A 17,704-nucleotide genomic window follows, 5' to 3' on the forward strand; every position below is an offset into this window, starting at 1 on the left:
GTGGCTATGTTAACAATACTTAAGGCTTTTAAAGATTAAGTATGTTTTTGTTCTCGGGGGCTATACACATTGGGATATGTGATTTTAAATATATTTTATCGCATCACATCATTTAAAAAGGACAAAATGAGGAGATACTCATTAGGATTTTCAAAATGCGATAACGTCGGGATTTGTTTAACGTAGGATAATTCGAGTCCTTCAGGCCAATGAAATTTAATTTTTTTATTCAAATAAGCTCAAATTTCCTAAGAGATTTATATATAAATAAATGGGGAGGGAGGGGGGGGGCAGGGGTCGTTGAATAGCACAACAATATGTGATTCATTGGAAGAACCAGTTATCTCTAATTTATAACAATGAAATTTCTAAAACTTTACTAAGTAAAAATAATTCAGGAAAGGAAAACTATTTTCAAAATATTTAGATAAGTAAGATTACTCTGAATAAACAAAAAATAAAAAAATAGAAAATATATATATATATATATATATATATATATATATATATATATATATATATAGATATATATATATATATAAATTTCTTAATCATAATTATTTTCAAATCCTCTTATAGATGAAATACTTTTTGTCTATATCAGTCCTGAATTGGTTCTAAAGATAAAGTAGGGGGCTTCTACAACTTAGCCTTTTAATATACTCATTTTTCATAGGCAGAGCCATTGTTGCCTGTTAGCATTATGATACATATGTTGTACTTGATGGCAACCCACTCATCTCAGATAATAATTTATAGTGTAGAGAAAAGTTCACGCACTTATATGCAGAGAAAAGTTTATTTCATGTAGAGAAAAGTTCACGCACTTTTATGGAGAGAAAAGTTTATTTCATGTAGAGAAAAGTTCACACACTTTTATGCAGGGAAAAGTTTATTTCATGTAGATAAAAAGTTCACGCACTTTCATGCAAAGAAAAGCGCGTATATGTTGGAGAACTTACCTTTGGTCCATGGTAGTTAGTCCTTGGTATTTGAACCTATGAGGAAAAGCGTGTATATGTTGGAGAACTTACCTTTGGTCCATGGTAGTTAGTCCTTGGTATTTGAACCTATGGTTTTGGACCATGGTACCTCGTCAAAAGTGTTGATCTCACGCAATTTCATGGTTGGTTCATGGTATTAGTCCGACAGTTTTTGATCCTATGGTTTTGGCCCATGGTATTGCATCCAAAAGTGTTGATCTCACGTACTTTCATGGTTGGTTCATGGTATTAGTCCAACAGTTTTTTGATCCTATGGTTTTGGCCCGTGGTATTGTGAAAGGCCTAAGACTATAAAAGAGGAAGGAGATCATTTGGCAAAGCATCTTCTGAATTATCGAATATCTGATAAAGTGCTAGATCTGGAATATTGTGATTAGGTTTTGGTGCAGATCTGGATCTGAATGAAGAAGGAACCTGAGCGTAAGGAGAAGGATAAGTTCTATTGATGGGTCAAAATCTTAAGGCTGGAATAGTGGTATCTCTATATGATTTTGATCTGTGATATGTGGCATACGCTTGATCTATAAATCTAATAATCTGGGTCTGAATTATTGATGCATGTTTTATTTTACACATGTTATGATCTGGGTATGTCTGATGTAACAACTGCAAAGTTATAAGGAAATATTTGCAGATCTGTATGCGGGTTGGCTTTGGTGAAATCAGAGATTGATGATGCAAGTGTAGTTGATGGGTTTTTGATGTTCTTGGATCCAGTTTGAAAATTTATGAAAAGTGGTCCTTGAAAGAAAAGAAGTAGGGGGTTGTAGCTCCCTTCCAGGAGAGACTGGAAAACGAGAGAGAGTTGTAGCTCTCTGCAGGTTGCAGCCTGCGTACCGGTAAAGGATTGCACCAGTACAAAACCATTGTAAAAGGAGTTTCTAATTTGAAAGAAGATAGAGACATATTGCAGCAGGTGGTTTTCACCCACATTGGGTTTCCACCTTACATCTTGTGTTCTTTGGTGTGACTATCTGTTTTCTTTGTTCATGCTCATTATTTTATGGTACTGACATGCAAAAATAATTCAAAGAATAAATAAGGAAGATTTATTAAAAGAACTTGATAATACTGATTCACCCCCCCTCTCAGTATTATTTCCAACAATTGGTATCAGAGCAGGTCCTTCAGAGAAGCTTGATCGCTTGAAGGAAGATCATTCATCATGAGCAACTACGAGAGGGAAGAATCAATCAGGCCACCAATTTTTGATGGGACAAACTTCAATTGTTGGAAGGTAAGAGTTACTGCCTATCCTCAATCTCTTGGTACAAAAGTTTGGGATATCATAGATACAGGCTACACTTTTCCTTCAGCTACTCCTACAGATACGGCCGAAAAGAAGAAATATGAAACAAATGCTAAAGCAGTCAATACTCTGCTGGGATGCTTATCTCAAACAAAATTCGTGAAGGTTATGCAATATAAATCTGCAAAAGAAATATGGGACAAGATTGTCTTGAGCTACGAAGGAGATGAACAGGTAAAGCGTGCTAAACTTCAAACCCTCAGGATTCAGTATGAGAATCTCAGAATGTATAATGATGAAAGTGTGGCTAACTATTTCCTTCGGGTAGATGAGATTGTTAATTGCATGAAAAACTTGGGTGAAGAAATAAAAGAGGCTATTGTGGTTGAAAAAGTTCTAAGATCATTGTCCCCAAAGTTTGAATCTAAAGTGTCTGCAATAGAAGAAAAGGAAAATCTACGAATTCTTACTATGTCTCGGCTACACGGAATTATAACTGCTTATGAAATGAGAAAGGGAGGTCCATCAGATAGAAGAGAAGTTGTTTTCAAGGCTTCAGGCAAAGGAGACTATTATGAAGCAAGTCACGTGCCAGAAGAAGAAGAAGAAGAATCAAATTTTGTCAGAAATCTTCAAAGGGGAACTGGAAGGTTCAGAGGTAAGTTACCTTTTAAATGCTTTGCTTGTGGAAGAGTAGGTCATTATGCTGCAAAATTTCCTCATAAGGATAAAGGAAAGGAACCTGCTAGATGGAACAAGAAACAGATTGCAAATAAGAAAAGCTACTACACTCATGAAGATAGTGATGGTCTATCAAATAGTGATGAAGATGAACGAGGTAATGACTATAAACTCTTAATGGCATTTGAAGATGATGATTACATGGATGCTATAGATGTGGATAGCTTTTGTGAAGAAATTTCTAGACTCAAGACATGTATAGAAGAAAAGAATAGGATCATTGATACTCTACAACTTCAAATTGATGAAAAAGAAAAATATCTTGCAAAGTTAGAAGGCGAAATTGTTGGTATTAGAAAAGAGATTGAGAAAACAAAGGCTATTAATCTTAAGTTTGTCAAAGGATCTGAAACTCTGGATGAGATCATCAATGTACAGCGCTCTCCTCTAAACAAGACAGGTCTGGGCTATAATGGAGAAACTTCTCAAGCATCCACCTCAAAGAGTTATCTTGATGAAGCAAGAAGGAATGAGCAAAAGCACAATGGAGATCACCAAGTAAAGCAGGGACCAATTACAAACAAAGACTATCAGGCAAATCAGGGGCAATCTGTCTTAAGGATGAACAAAAGCTACAACCAGCCACAGGTAAAATCCTCTCAATTTGCTTCAAGAATGAATGACAATAGAAATTACAATCGTTTGGCTGGAAGATTTGATAACCGCAGAAATTTCTTCAATGGACAATGCTTTTCTTGCCATAGCTTTGGTCACAAAGCAGCTCAATGTGTTGCATATAAAACGATCATGACTAGAGAAGCTCAAAAACAAAGAAGTATGACCTGGATTACAAAAAGGACCTATAACAACTTTTCGGTTCTTGAAAATGAAGTTGAATGTTCTATTTGCAATAACTTTGGTAATGAAGATTATGAATGCAGGAGCAGGTTTCAGCAGACAAAGGAACAAGCCTCAAGCACCAAAACATGGAGAATAAAGGAACCACAAACAGAAAGATGTGGGATAGCATTTTATGCAGAGGGACAGGAAAATCTATGGTACATTGACAGTGGATGTTCGAAGCATATGACAGGTGATAAAGAAAAACTTGAATCATATTCTGCTCTAGAAAAAGGAAAGAAAGTTTCTTTTGGAACTGATACTCCTGCAACTATAAAAGGAAAAGGCACTGCTCAGTTAAAAGAAAAGGTCAAAGCTGGAAATGTTTTGTATGTTGATGGATTGAAACATAATCTTCTAAGTGTCAGCCAGATGTGTGATCAAAGAACCGAGGTGATATTCAGATCAAATGGATGTCTTGTTCGTGATCTTGATACAGGTAAAACAGTGATCAAAGGTGAAAGAACTCCAAATAATCTATACATATTTGAAGAAGGACAACAACAATGCTATCTGAGCAAGGATGATGAGCACTGGTTATGGCACCGGAGGTTGGGGCATCTAAGCTTTTCACAAATAAGGAAAGCATGCAAATATCAGGCAGTTCGTGGTCTTCCAGATATCAAAGTTCCAGACAACACCATATGCAAATCATGTCAGTTTGGAAAGCAAACCAGAACTACCTTTCTGGAAAAGGAAGGATCAGCTAGCATGCCTCTTGAGCTAGTACATACAGATACATGTGGTCCATTCAGGAAAAGGACACCTCAAGGAGAAGAATACTTGATATTATTCATTGACGATTTCTCCAGGTTTGTCTGGTTAGGACTTATGAAGCACAAAGATGAAGCATTCGAAAAATTCAAATCCTTTAAAGCCTTGGTTGAAAATGAATCAGGATACAAAATTAAGTGTCTTAGATCCGACAGAGGTGGGGAGTTTACCTCAAATGAGTTTTTCGATTTCTGTGAAGAACATGGGATAAGAAGAGAATTCTCTACAGCTAGAACTCCTCAGCAAAATGGAGTGGTGGAAAGAATGAACAGAACTGTCCAATAAATGGCTCGTGCTATGCTTGATGAATCTAGAACTCCCACAACTTTCTGGGGTGAAGCAGCACATGCTGCGGTTATTATTCTCAACAAAACAAATGTCCCAGTGAACAGCACTCAAACCCCTCATGAGCTCTGGTATGGTGAGACTCCTTCGGTAAAGCACTTCAAAATCTTTGGGAGCAAATGCTATATTAAAAACACTGATGAGCAACTTGGCAAACTTGAACCTAGAGCAGATGAAGGCATCCTTCTTGGTTATTCTCCACACAGCAAAGCATACAAGTGCTATAATAAAAGACTTGGAAGAATTGTTGACAGCATTGATGTAGTGGTTGATGAGAAGGGATACATTCCTAGGCAAGTAAATCATGAAGATATCGAAGAAGATGAAGGCCATCCTCAAAGACAGAATGATGAAGAAGAAGAACCTCGAGAAGAACCAGAGGAGTAGATAAGGATAGAAGAGAAGACTCCATCCAGATATGTTCAGAAGAATCATCCAGAATCTCAGATTTTGGGACAGAAAGAAGCAGGTGTACAAGCAAGAAGAAGAATTGCAGAAGCTTCAAGCTATTTGGCATTACTCTCTTCCACTGAACCACAAAATGTGAAAGAAGCATGCAAAGATGAATGTTGGGTCCAAGCAATGGATGAAGAACTTGAGCAGATCGAAAAAAACAACACTTGGGAGCTGGTTCCTAGACCAAAGGATAAGAATGTTATAGGAACAAAATGGGTCTTCAAAAATAAATTGAATGAAAATGGAGAAGTAATTAGAAACAAGGCCAGACTTGTTTGTAAAGGGTATGCGCAGCAAGAAGGAATAGATTTTGAAGAAACTTTTGCTCCTGTTGCAAGACTTGAGGCCATCCGAATGTTCCTTGCTCTCTCAAGCTTTCAAAACTTCAAAGTATTTCAAATGGACGTGAAATCAGCCTTTCTGAATGGAGACCTGGAAGAAGAAGTATACATTGAGCAGCCAGATGGTTTCATTCTTGGAAATGATCCAAATCTTGTATGCAGATTGAAAAAGGCTCTCTATGGCCTCAAACAAGCTCCAAGGGCTTGGTACTATCGTTTGGACAAATATCTTCATCAACAAGGTTTTTCAAAAGGATCAGCAGACAACAATCTTTATATAAAAGTTGAAAATGACAAATTGTTGATACTTGTTGTGTATGTAGATGGCATTATCTTTGGCAGCAATGAAGAAGCTATGAGTCAAAGCTTTGCCTTGGTGATGCAGAAAGAATTCGAAATGTCCTTGCTGGGAGAACTGACATATTTTCTTGGTTTGCAAATCCAACAAAATGAAGGAGGGATCTTCTTGTCTCAAACCAAGTATCTCAAGCAGATTTTGAAGAAATATGGTATGGAAGAAGCAAAACCATTATGTACACCCATGGTCACAGGATGTAACCTCAGTGCAAATGATGAATCAGCAGCAGTGCATCAACCAACTTACAGATCTATGATTGGAAGTCTACTTTATTTGACAGGTACCCGACCAAACATCATGCATGCAGTGGGAATAGTTGGAAGATTTCAGGCAAATCCAAAGGAAACTCATCTTTAGGCAGTAAAGAGAATCTTCAAATATCTTCAAGGGACTCAAAACTATGGCTTATGGTATCCTAGAGATACAGATCTCACACTTCATGCTTATACAGATGCAAATTGGGCCAGAAGCGTGGATGACAGGAAAAGCACAAGTGGTGGTGCATTCTTTATGGGTTCCAGATTAGTATCTTGGTTCAGCAAGAAACAAAGTTCGATTGCCTTGTCTACAGCTGAAGCAGAATATGTTGCTGCTGCATCTTGCTGCACTCAACTCCTTTGGATGATGCAGACCTTGCAGGATTTTCAAATCACTTGTACACCACCCATCTCCATCTTATGTGATAATACAAGTGCAATCAACATTTCAAAGAACCCAGTCATGCATTCAAAAACCAAGCACATACCAATCAAGTATCACTTTCTCCGGGAACAAGTGCTTGAACAAAAGGTCAAGTTGGAGTATGTTCCTTCTAAGGAACAGGTTGCTGATATACTCACCAAACCATTGCCTAGGGAGACCTTTGAATACCTCAGGCAAAAGCTGGGGGTTGTTGATGCATCATCTTGTTGTTGAATCTCTTCTGATTGTTGGTTGTACGCAAGGTTCATCTGAAGTATATGCGTACATGTGTTGGTTTGCGGATTGGTCAAAGATCGAATGGCACAGGTTCAAGGGGAGCATATCATGCATTGTTGGCATTATGGAGGAAGTACAGAAGGAGATCATGGATGCTGGTCTGAATATTGCTGCAATACGTCTCTATCTCTTTCATGGTCATGGATTATGGTTTTTCTTTGTAGATCTGGTTTATAGTCAGGGGGAGCATGTTCTTAGGGGGAGCATAACCCTTTGCCCTTGATGTCAAAGGGGGAGAGTGATTGGTTGTTGTTGCCATCAAGTCCAAAGGGGGAGATTGTTGGCATTATGATACATATGTTGTACTTGATGGCAACCCACTCATCTCAGATAATAATTTATAGTTTAGAGAAAATTTCACACACTTATATGCAGAGAAAAGTTTATTTCATGTAGAGAAAAGTTCACGCAATTTTATGCAGAGAAAAGTTTATTTCATGTAGAGAAAAGTTCACGCACTTTTATGCAGAGAAAAGTTTATTTCATGTAGAGAAAATGTTCACGCACTTTCATGCAAGGAAAAGCGCGTATATGTTGGAGAACTTACCTTTCGTCCATGGTAGTTAGTCCTTGGTATTTGAACCTATGAGGAAAAGCGCGTATATGTTGGAGAACTTACCTTTGGTCCATGGTAGTTAGTCCTTGGTATTTGAACCTATGAGGAAAAGCGTGTATATGTTGGAGAACTTACCTTTGGTCCATGGTAGTTAGTCCTTGGTATTTGAACCTATGGTTTTGGACCATGGTACCTCGTCAAAAGTGTTGATCTCACGCAATTTCATGGTTGGTTCATGGTATTAGTCCGACAGTTTTTGATCCTATGGTTTTGGCCCGTGGTATTGCATCCAAAAGTGTTGATCTCACGTACTTTCATGGTTGGTTCATGGTATTAGTCCAACAGTTTTTTGATCCTATGGTTTTGGCCCGTGGTATTGTGAAAGGCCTAAGACTATAAAAGAGGAAGGAGATCATTTGGCAAAGCATCTTCTGAATTATTGAATATCTGATAAAGTGCTAGATCTGGAATATTGTGATTGGGTTTTGGTGCAGATCTGGATCTGAATGAAGAAGGAACCTGAGCGTAAGGAGAAGGATAAGTTCTATTGATGGGTCAAAATCTTAAGGCTGGAATAGTGGTATCTCTATATGATTTTGATCTGTGATATGTGGCATACGCTTGATCTATAAATCTAATAATCTGGGTCTGAATTATTGATGCATGTTTTATTTTACACATGTTATGATCTGGGTATGTCTGATGTAACAACTGCAAAGTTATAAGGAAATATTTGCATATCTGTATGCGGGTTGGCTTTGGTGAAATCAAAGATTGATGATGCAAGTGTAGTTGATGGGTTTTTGATGTTCTTGGATCCAGTTTGAAAATTTATGAAAAGTGGTCCTTGAAAGAAAAGAAGTAGGGGGTTGTAGCTCCCTTCCAGGAGAGACTGGAAAACAAGAGAGAGTTGTAGCTCTCTGCAGGTTGCAGCCTGCGTACTGGTAAAGGACTGCACCAGTACAAAACCATTTTAAAAGGAGTTTCTAATTTGAAATAATATAGAGACATATTGCAGCAGGTGGTTTTCACCCACATTGGGTTTCCACCTTACATCTTGTGTTCTTTGGTGTGACTATCTGTTTTCTTTGTTCATGCTCATTATTTTATGGTACTGACATGCAAAAATAATTCAAAGAATAAATAAGGAAGATTTATTAAAAGAACTTGATAATACTGATTCACCCCCCCTTTCAGTATTATTTCCAACATTGCCAACACGTGTTCATAGCCTTGACAGGGTTACCTTTTAACAATCAATGATTCAAAATCCCATCCATTTAAGAGTGCAAACTTTAGAGGTAATTTCAAACTATATGTATATTTCAATTTTTATTTTTTTACTTTTATTTTGATAATTTTTTAGCAATACCTAAAATTCATTATCTTGGTTTGGTGACCAGAAAGTCACAATGCCATCCATTGGTTGTAATTGAATTGAACAAGTTGGCTAGTGATGAGACCCCTTGTCATATAATTAAAATAATCATAAGCCATTACCCTGGTTAGATATTGAGTATTGGTAATGTTAGTCTACCATTCCCCTATGATCATGGTAAGCAGGCTCGTGATGAGACCCCTTATCTTTTAATTTTAATGTATTTTTGAATTAGACTTTAAAAAAAGTAAAGTTAATTGATGGGGAGAATCATTGACTCATTAAGCGTTTTGGATGACAATGTTATAGTTAGAGATGCTTAGCTACAAGAAGTCTTTACTTTGTTAAGGATAAACTTTCTTGATTGGTAATAGAATAAAAGGATTTTATTAGCGGTAAAAGCGCTGATGACTATTTATCTTGAAGTCAAGAATGTCCTATCAGCGATATTGATGTTCTCAATTATCAATTTCATCATATCAGTGTAAGGAAGGATCTTGGGTCGAGCAGTGATCCTTTGAAGAAAAGAGTTGGTGGCTTCATAATTGGAGAATTCAGAAGATGAAGCAACATCTGTTGTCACCACTCTTTAAATTACCTTAAGTCCTTCACTTTCAAGAAATTGATACATAGATTCCCATGAGGATGTTCCACTGTCTATCATGCACGTAGTGTCCAAGAAAAGCAGGGGAATTTTTGTTACTTCGGAAGCAAAAGGTGTGTATTGCGAAGCTTCCATGGCTTTATTTCGTTTCTTTTCTTTGTTCATCCTATTACGCCACTACTTCTCGGGTTTAATCTACAATTGGAAGCACAGAGGAATGAAGAACAAAAAGTTTGAAATGTGAGAGAATTTGAACATACAAGGTTGGAAATGATGGAGAGTTGAGTTTAAATGAAAAAATATGAAATATCTATATATGGGCCATCAAATCACCTTGGGGAGTTAAATCATAAATACCATTAGAAGTCCTTAATAACTAAAATCATGGCTTCATGTGATAATTTATTATTCCATTAATAGATCGTATCACAAAAACCTTTCAAACGATAATCGTAACTATGTCTCAATGTGTTTTCCCGATATGCGATTGCGATACTGTCATATCGGCAATTTGGGTATCAAAAGTTTGCGATTCGATGATCATAATATTGCAATTAGGGGTTTGGAGCGGAGGAGAATGGAAATGACCAAAGCCTTTTGTGATTGCGAAATTGCGAGGAATGATGTGGCAGTGGAGCGGGCCCAAGCGATGACTTACTATTATGTTTTGACATTATTTTCCTTTGTTTTATTTGTTCTTATGATTTTATTAAAGTTGTGCTTTAATAAAGGGCTTTATCGCAATGAGAAGATCTGAAGTGAATGGATTGGCCTCCCTTTTTTTAATTTTCGACTCATCCAGACGCGACATATTTATGGGGTTGCCTTAATTGTTTTATTGGGCCCGGAAGGTTTATCACATATTGCAATTAGAGAGGTCCTTGGGGCTTTTATATCGTGCTCGTTCTAAATTTTTCGATGTGGGTAAGCTCCAATATAGAGTGGATGTATTAACAATACCTAAAGCTTTTAAAGCTTAAGTATATTTTTGTTATCGAGGGCTATACGCATTGGGATATGTGACTTGCAATATATTTTATCACATCGCATCATTTCAAAAGGATAAAAAAGGGGTTACTCATTAGGATTTGTGAAATTCAATAATGTCAGGATTTGTTTAAGGAAGGCTCATTCGAGTTGTTTGGGTCAATGAAATTTGGATTTTTTATTCAAATAAGCTCAAATTTGTCCTTTTAAAGCACTAAAATATTTTGGTTTTCTATGTTTTAAAAATTAAAAGCGTCCCCATTATTTATATAATAATTTCCTAAGAGATTTATATATAAATAAATGGGGGGCGGGGTTGTTGAATAGCACAAAAGAGGGCTAATCACAGGTTCCTAAGATAATGCTTCTTTTAGGGCTTCAAATGAGCTTTGTGCATTCTTATCCCAATGGAGAGAGATATCTTAATGAAGAAGGTGTAAGAAGTCAGGTGAAGAAGTAGCGTTGTCGGAAAAAAGTGACGTAAGAAGTTGACCTTACCCTGCAAGATTTGGAGCTACTTTAAGGTTTTTGGAGGTGATATTTCCTTGATGACCTGGACTTTGATAGGGTTGACTCTATACCTTTATGGGAAACAATGAGTCTCACTAGTCATCTCTCGTTAACGCAAAAGACACACTTGAGAGGGTTCAATCATAGGTTATATTTTCGACATATTTAGATCACTAGGAGAAGGTCCTCCAAATCATCATCATGCATTTGGGATCCTACAGTAAGGCCATCCAAATAGGTTAGAATGCGATGAGCCATATCATGGAAGATATAATTAATGGCTTGCTGGAAGGTGGCACCAGCAGTTTTAAGGCCAAATGGCATCGCTCAGTATGGAAATGTGTCCCATAGGGTTGTGAAGGTTATTTTATACGGATATGTGTGGCGGATCTAAATTTGATTATACCCAAAGAACATGTCCATGAAGGATAGGGATTCATGACCTTCACAAGCGTCAATGACTTGGTTGATGAATGGCATAGGGTAATCATCCTTGGGACATGATCAGTTTAGATCTCAAAAATTAGTACAAGAACGAATGATACACTATTTTTTCATAATGTGTATAGGGTTATAATCCTAAAAAGTGTAAGCAATAGGATAGATGAAACCAACTTTGTGGAGTTTCTCAATTTCTTTCGTGATCACTTCTGCCTTCGAGGGATGAAGTTTATGTTGTTTCTACCTAACATGGTGGGTGTCAAGCCAGGTGTTAATATGGGTTTCCACAATGTTGGGACTAATACTTGGCATCCCAGAGTAGACCCATGCAAGGATATCCCTATATTCTTGGAACAAGTCAGTGTATGAGGCCACCTCTTCTTAAGGGTAGGTTGCCCCTAGTTAGATCTCTTCAACTAGCTAGGTTTGTTTAAAATATTTACCTTAATGGTAGGTGAATTTGACATGTTCCCTTCCTTAAATGCATCTCGTGTCAGGATGGGATTCTTAGACCAATCTATATTTCGTGGAGGCAAGAAATATTTTGATTCTATGGCGCAAACATCAAGGCTAGGTGCGAAAGTAGGTACAAATTATTTTTTAGGTAGAAAGAACAAATGATGGTGCATGGAATCCCATGGACATTCAAGTTTTGGCATGGCCTCTAAAATATATCCGTCTAAGTGAAAAATATTATCTAACATTGGATTGGATTGCGCGAGGTTGTGAGGGTGGCATTTGGGCCAAGCTATGCTAGTCGGAAACCAAGAATATGATTTGGTGGTTGAGGATGAATACAATGGATGAATACTAAACACTTCAAGAGAATTCCTTGAGCTATGGTGCTTAAAAATCCTCAATAAGGAGGTTCCTTTCCTCAATCTCTTTGTAATATTCTCCTCTCTATCGATGAAGTATCAAGGCTCTCTTAATGGTGAAATCATCTCCACACTAGAATGATGGATTTCTAAGAAGAAACTATACCAACACAATAGTTCTCTACTTATTTTGCTTCAACAATGAAATGAAGGATTTCTCTGATATCAATTTTTCTAGCATAACATTGTCTTCTCTTTGGTTCTCCCATGGCCTGCTTATATAGAATTTTTTTAATCTCTCTTCCCTCTCTTGGTTCATGAATGAAAGTGACTTATGAGTAGGACAAGAGCATTCCTTTGAGGGTTTCGTATCTTCAAGGAAACTTGAATTCGGCTTTCCTTGACTGGAACATGTCAGGGAATCATCTTCCAAGTGTAGGAAGTAGCCTTGATTTCGCTAAGTCGACCTTTTCTTCGACCACATGACTTTAAAAGAAAATGTCCCATAGTTGTAATTTATTCCTGAGCATAAGCTGCGCACTCCAATTTTATACATAAAACATTAGGAGAATTTTTTTTTTGAACTTTATAATGTCTTCCGCTAGAAAATATTCAATTTTATATTATGCTGGATGAATTTGGGCGTATTTTGGATTTTAAAAATATGTGTACGATTTTATGGTGTTAACACTAGGTTTAATCACATCCTTCTCTAATAGCTAATGAAGCTAATTCTTCTATTTCCTTTCTTCCATAATGGACTATCTGTGTAGCCCAATATTTGGTAGTGGAGATTAAAGTATTAATTGGATTTTGTGCTTTACTTTCCTCTTTTGTGGTATCCCTTAGGCTCTTAGGAAACTCCCCTATATTCCTATAAAAACCGCGTTTCTATTCTTTATTACACCCTTATAGGGATTCCTTTTCCCTTATTGACATAACTAGATTGATTTTCTATTAAGAAAAATAAAAGATATTTCTCACCAATATCATTCAATTTATTAGATTGGTTGGAACCTACTAGTGAAATTTTGGACTTTCCTTCCTTCTTTTTAAAGATGAATTATTTCCTATCATTCATGAGGTTACATAGATTGGCTCTGTGCATGAATATTACATCTTGCATATACATGTAGGTGATCTCAAACACATCTTCACATACATGAATTGCTACCACATCCAATTATCTTTCATCAACATAATCAACAATGATAACAATTTTTTTACCTTGATTACTGCATCTTTATTTACTGATACAAATGTATATGGGATAGGATGTTATCGAAATTCCAATCCAAGTTTTTTAAAGAAATACACTAATATGATATTATCCTATTAACTTGTTTTAGATAGGGAATTAATCTTGGTATTCTTGTTCTACATGTTAATGTGGAATATTTTGGTCTACACTAATTCACCTCCTTTTGCATTAATGTGCAAATAATATTATGATCTACATCAAAACTAATTTCCACTTGATTACATGTATATGTTACTAGAAGATTCTTCTTCATCCCATTTTTCTTATGTATCTTTGTGTTCAAATTCTTATGTAGTTTATCACATTTCTCCTTAGTGTGACCATCAATATTGTAGTGGTTACAGGGGTCAATATGACCCTTACACTACTATATAGTGTATCTTTTCTTCTAATCCTTTCCTCGTTTCCACTTATTGTTTCATTGCAACGAATCTTATTGGTTCCCTTTCTATTTCAAAATAGATGAATATGATTTCTTTTGGCCTATTATCTTTATGTATTGTTCATGTACACAAGTATCATTTGATAATTTTGATTGAACACCTTTTTTCATAGATGGATATGTTTGCCCTATAAATACTTGAGTACGCATATCCTCTTGGAACACATATCTTTCATGATGGTAATCATCCTTTATTTGATGGTTTACTATTGTACACCTTTCCCAAACCTCTTCCTAAACTGCTACCATCAAATATATTGGTCCTGTATATACCTCATAGGGTATAAATAGGATTTTATAAGGGTTTTTATGTCCTACAACTTATTTTACAAGGGGATAAGAATCTAGTCTAAGTTCATTTCTATGAAAATCTCATCGGGTTAGAAAATGAAAATCTAACTTCAATCTAGAAAATTATATTTTATGCTCCTTATTTATTTAGGGAACCATAATGTATACTTCAAATTGTTGCAACTAGAAATTAAATTTTAACTTATCGACTCACCATGGTCTAGCATTCAATTGAACTTAACTTCCATCATTAATAGGAAATGTGGATATGTGACATTTTGAAAATAAATTACTCTTTCTATAGATCTTTCCTTGAGTCCTTTTCTAATTCTTCATGATCCATTATTTTTCCTATAAGCTAACCAATAATTTAGAACCCCCATATTCTTCAATTCCAAGTTTCTTCACTATAGTAATGATAAGGAGGTACATATTATGGTTGATGTCACCGATGTACACTTGTAGCCTCACAAATATCTTTTATGTCAAATTATATTCTTTTAAATAAAGTAATCCACCGTCGCTAAGGTTTTGCATACTTTTACCTAAATCACTTCCTGGATCCCCTACAAAGTTCTCAAAAACATCCTCAATGAAATATTCGCTAATACAAATATGATATATAAATGGCTATCGATAATCCATTATATATTTTGACACATCAAATGTGCTAAAATATATAGTGTGAAGGTTAAAATCACTTGTATTATGGATTTGTTAGTTATTTATTTTATTCTTATGAATGATGTAAAGAAATTATGGAAAATAGGGACAAACAAGTATATCACACACCATCCACAATGAACACAAATACATTCCCTTGGAAACTATTATGGGAGAAAATCTAGCAAGAAGGTGAGGTTACTCTACTCTTTTTTCTTATATGGAAATAATTTATGTAAAAGCGAAAGAAACTCTCTGTGGAGTTACTTGAAACTTGTGGGTTTTTTAGCTACTACAAAGTAATAACCCCATATGTTATTATCTCTAACATCCAATACTAGTTTTTCTTCACTAAATTGGAACAAAATATAATGAGAATGGAACCCCTTCTCCTATTGATGGACTAATTTTGACATTTCTCAATATCTAACTCGAGTTTTATTCAATGCTCATCTAAAACTATAAATTTTACCATTATAGATTTGTATTCATGTTCCAAACATGGATATTTCTCTTTTCTTGAGTAACAAGAGCTCCCATGGAATTCTCTTGAATCATGGTGGTCAATTACAATAGGTGAAGTTGAGGGAGGCATAAATTTTGCATATGAAGTCTAATTAATGTGATTCCTGAATTGTTGGAAATATATCTAGCCACATAATGAAATTAGTTGGTTTTGTAATTTTGTGAGAGATTTATAATATGAAAAATGTTATTTAATACCTTAAAATGAATTTTCAATATTTCAAACCCTCGCTATCCAAGCTAGAACCAATAATTGGAAATGAAGTTGCAAGTTTTTCCCCGTAATTTTTCTGCTCTAAAAACGTCTAGATAGATGATAAACAATATAATGATTGAATACAATTCATACCTCCCTATTTTGTAATAATTTTGGTCCCCAAAATATTTCACTGACTGAGGTGATGACATTTTTCATCTACCTTCTCCCTAGAATACCATTTTACTTTTCCTCGAAGTTGTCATTTCATGCCAATATACCAAAAGTGATGTTTCCACTATCTTTTATTTCTATACCTATTTGGAAAAATTGTGTCCTTTTCCATATTTTCCTAAGAATCATGTGCTAATTCATCCATGGAAGTACGACTTACCACTCCTCCTTATCCAAAGTGGAAGGCTCATAGAGTTCAAATGTATCCACATTCACCATAGAATAAATGCATCTATGTGGGGTAGAATAAATTTGAAGGAATTATATCCCACCTTTTCGAGGACCTTCAATGAACAATATTGAAAATATTTGATCTTCTTACTAAGATACTATAGTCCTTCCTTGTTCAACTTGAAGCATACATTATCTCCTACTCCTAATGACTTATCTTTTCTATGTTGATATCGTTTGTCATTTTTTCTTTCTATGAATTATTTAGTGTCTGTTGTACATATAATTGGATCTACCTAATATTTTCAACATTTTTCCTTCTCTTAATGCATCCCTTGTGATATCCTACCTCAGTAATCCTTGATGTCCATATACAACATCTAAAGGGGAAGGTGGAAAATATCCAAAATAAGCTTCAAATAGGTACATACTATGAACAATGTGGATTGATCTATTATAGGATTTTAGTATATAATCCATATTTACATGTGACAACTTTGAATGTTTCTGATTATAACCCCTCAAAATCTACATCAAATTCCGATTAACTAGTTTCATTTTCCCATCTCCCTATTGATGGGATGTGGTAGGCTACTTTAGTTTCATATCTATATTCTCCCACAATGTATTTCAAAATAAATTGAGAAACATGGTATCCCTGTTTGAAATTATTCCTATTATAATCCCATAGTGAACCGAAACATGTTCAAAGAAAGTGTTTACTGCCTCTTCCCACTGATGGTCTTTTAATGGGGCATGATAATGCACAATTTTTTGAACCTATCAACCACCCAAAAGAAGTAGTCATGTCATTTCCTAGTTAGTGCTAAAAGTACCATAGAATCCATGAAAATTATTTCCCAACGATGGGCTGATATAGGTAAGGGATGGCATGTCTCCTATTTCCTATTATTGAGCTTACTAGTATGACAAAATATACATCTTGTAATTAATTTTGCTACATCATCTTGAATTCTAGGCTAGTACACAAACATCTATAAGCTGGGAATTGTGTTCCGACAAAAAAAAATCCATACCACATTGGAGGTGTGAGCCTCTTTGATTAGTCATAGTCACTAAACTTTAGGAACAAAAAAAATATCCAACTTGTAGAGTAACATATTTTGGAGATCATAATCAACTATGTTTTCACCATCATCTACATGACTATAGCCTTAAAGATGTTTAAATACCTTCTTAATTTCCTTGTTCTCTATATATGCCATAATTTGTACGAATCATGGACCAAATAATCCATGTGCATCGAAGTTATCAAAGCTCTAATTTTTTATTTGGGTGGCCTTGAAGCCATGCCAACCAACCTGTTTGTATTTCCCCCTCCTTGTAATTGATGGTTAAATAAAAATGTTGTAAGATTTCCATATCCTATTAGTTTTTACTATATTGTACCTTATTCTGGGCATGTAAGTACTATAAAAATTAGATATCTATGTGGATGTTCGTCTCCTTTCCCATTGGATAGTGTTGCCATCTTTTGCTAACTTGTACCCAAGCATGGAGATCCTTGTCATAGTTAGGGT

The sequence above is a fragment of the Pinus tabuliformis genome, chromosome 8, assembly GCF_031772625.1.
Source record: "Pinus tabuliformis cultivar Carrire ecotype Pingquan chromosome 8, CPIR1, whole genome shotgun sequence".
In the NCBI taxonomy this organism is placed as follows: Eukaryota; Viridiplantae; Streptophyta; class Pinopsida; order Pinales; family Pinaceae; genus Pinus; species Pinus tabuliformis.